The sequence below is a fragment of the Bison bison genome, unplaced genomic scaffold (assembly GCF_000754665.1).
Source record: "Bison bison bison isolate TAMUID 2011002044 unplaced genomic scaffold, Bison_UMD1.0 scf7180017858678, whole genome shotgun sequence".
Lineage (NCBI taxonomy): Eukaryota > Metazoa > Chordata > Mammalia > Artiodactyla > Bovidae > Bison > Bison bison.
In genome coordinates, this window is record NW_011489250.1 from 111,766 (window position 1) to 115,132 (window position 3,367).

Genomic DNA, 3,367 nt, shown 5'->3' on the forward strand with positions numbered 1-3,367 from the left:
GGGAGATGATATATGTATACATGTGACTGACACACTTTGTCCTATGTCAGAAAGTAACATAGTATTGTAAAGCAGTTATACCCCAATTCTTAACAAACAAACAAACAAAAAAACACATTTTGATAGAAGCTTGCTTCTCCAAGGGATCTTCCTGACCCAGGGATCAAACTGGGGCCTCTTGAACTGCAGGCACATTCTTTACCAGCTGAGCTACCAGGGAAGCCAGACACAGTCCATAGGGTCACACAGAGTCAGACATGACTGAAGCGACTTAGCAGGCACCTGCACACCTTAGAGATGCAAGAGTTCTATCTGGTGTACTCTGTGAGCTCTAACCAAAACCTTCTCCAATTTATAAGAAAAAAACAAAACAGAAAACAAGCAAACAAAGAGGACAGAGGACTTTTAGAACACAAACTGGTAAGAGGACTCTCTTGCCTAAACTCTAATTAAAGATAGCCTCCTTGGGAATTCCCTGGTGGTTCAGTGCTTAGGACACAGCACTTTCACTGGCCTGGTTTCAATCCCTGGTTTGGGAACTGAGATCCCTCAAGCCACACAGAATTGGGGTAGGGTGGGGGAGCAGGTGGGAGGGGAAGCAACTTACTTAAAATTGTTTGCCAAAGGCAAGTACAGATTTTAAAGTCCTCTCCAAAAATAATAAAAGAATCTGGCCATCTGCAAGTAGACTTAATTGGTTTCAGGTGTTATTTGTAACCTAGTGAGTGGTGTGTTGTACTTGATTCATGAATTAAAGTATGTGTGTGTGTCAGTCTTTCTGTACGTTCATATGTCTATATATGTACATTATAGATATGACATTTATATACCTCTAAAGACATTGCCAAATTTAATTTCTGAAAGAATTGTATCTAATTGACTTAAAGAAAATTAAGCACTTGTACAAATTCCCAAAAATTTAATAAGAACAGACTCAAATGTTAAGTCCATATGATCTTTACTAAGTAAAACCTAGTTTAAGTCTATTGGCTTAATCAACATGAACATGTCTTAGGAGTTATCAACATTAAATTCAGTTTGGTCGCTCAGTCATGTCCAACTCTTTGCAACCCCATGGACTGCAGCATGCCAGGCTTCCCTGTCCCTCACCAACTCACAGAGTTTACTCAAACTCATGTCCATTGAGTTGGTGATGCCATCCAATCATCTAATTCTCTGTTGTCCCCTTCTCCTCCCACCTTCAATCTTTCCCAGCATCAGGGTCTTTTCAAATGAGTCAGCTCTTTGCATCAGGTGACAAAGATTTGGAGTTTCAACATCAGTCCTTCCAATGAACATTCAGGACTGACTTCCTTTAGGATGGACTGGTTGGATCTCTGTGCAGTCCAAGGGACTCTCAAGAGTCTTCTCTAACACCACAGTTCAAAACATCAATTCTTCAGCACTCAGCCTTCTTTATAGTCCAACTCTCACATCCATACATGACTACTGGAAAAACCATAGCCTTGACTAGACGGACCACACTGTTGGCAAAGTACTGTCCTGCTTTTGAATATGCTGTCTAGGTTGGTCATAACTTTCCTTCCAAGGAGTAGGCGTCTTTTAATTTCATGGCTGCAGTCACCATCTGCAGTGATTTTGGAGCCCCCCACATAAAGTCAGCCACTGTTTCCACTGTTTCTCCATCTATTTGTATTGAAGTGATGGAACCAGAAGCCATGATCTTTGTTTTCTGAATGTTGAGCTTTAAGCCAATTTTATCATTCTCCAATTTCAATTTCATCAAGAGGCCCTTTAGTTCTTCTTCACTTTCTGCCATAAGGGTATGTCATCTGCATATCTGAGGTTATTGATATTTTTCCCAGCCATCTTGATTCCAGCTTGTGCTTCATCCCGCCCAGTGCTTCTCATGATGTACTCTGCATATAAGTTAAATATGCAGTGTGAGAATATACAGATTTGATGTCTCATTTTACTATTTGTTACCAGTCTACTGTTCCATGTCCAGCTCTAACCGTTGCTTCCTGACCTGTATACAGATTTCTCAAGAGGAAGGTCAGGGGATCTGGTATTTCCATCTCTTGAAGAATTTTCCACAGTTTATTGTGATTCACATAGTCAAAAGCTTTGGCGTAGTCAATAAAGCAGAAAAAGATGTTTTTCTGGAACTCTTGTTTTTTCAATGATACGGCAGATGTTGGAAATTTGATCTCTGGTTCCTGTGCCTATTCTAAAACCAGCTTGAACATCAGGAAGTTCATGGTTCACGTATTGCTGAAGCCTGGCTTGGAGAATTTTGAGCATTACTTTACTAGTGTGTGAAATGAGTGTAAATGTGTGGTAGTCTGAGCATTCTTTGGCATTGCCTTTCTTTGGGATTGGAATGAAAACTGACCTTTTCCAGTCCTGTGGCCCCTGCTGAGGTTTCCAGATTTGCTGGCATATTGAGTGTAGCACTTTTACAACATCATCTTTTAGTATTTGAAATAGCTCAACTGGAATTCCATCACCTCAAATAGCTTTGTTCGTAGTGATGCTTCCTAAGGCCCACTTGACTTCATACTCCAGGATGTCTGGCTCTAAGTGAGTGATCACACCATCATGATTATCTGGGTCCTGAATATCTTTTTTGTACAGTTCTTCTGTGTTCTTGCCACCTCTTCTTAATATCTTCTACTTCTGTTAGGTCCATACCATCTCTGTCCTTTATCGAGCCCATCTTTGCATGAAACGTTCCCTTGGTATCTCTAATTTTCTTGAAGAGATCTCTAATCTTTCCCATTGTATTGTTTTCCTCTATTTCTTTGCACTGACCACTGAGGAAGGCTTTATTATCTCTCCCTGCTATTCTTTGGAACTCTGCACTCAGATGCTTATATCCTTCCTTTTCTCCTTTGCTTTTTGCTTCTCTTCTTTTCACAGCTATTTGTACGGCCTCCTCAGATGCCATTTGGCATATTTGTATTTATTTTTCTTGGGGACGGTGTTGCTTTCTGTACAATGTCACGAACCTCAGTCCGTAGTTCATCAGGCACTCTGTCTATCGTATCTAGTCCTTTTAATCTATTTCTCACCTCCATAGTATAGTCATTAGGACTTTGCCCTGCTTCATTCTGTACTCCAAGACCAAATTTGCCTGTTACTCCAGGTGTTTCTTGACTTCCTTCTTTTGTATTTCAGTCCCCTATAATGAAAAGGACATATTTTTTGGGGTGTTAATTCTAGAAGATCTTGTAGATTTTCATAGAATCGTTCAACTTCAGCTTCTTCAGCATTATTGGTTGGGGCATAGACTTAGATTACTCTGATATTGAATGGTTTGCCTTGGAAAAGAACAGAGATCATTCTGTCATCATAGAGACTGCATCCAAGTACTAGATTTCAGACTCTCTTGTTGGCTATGAGG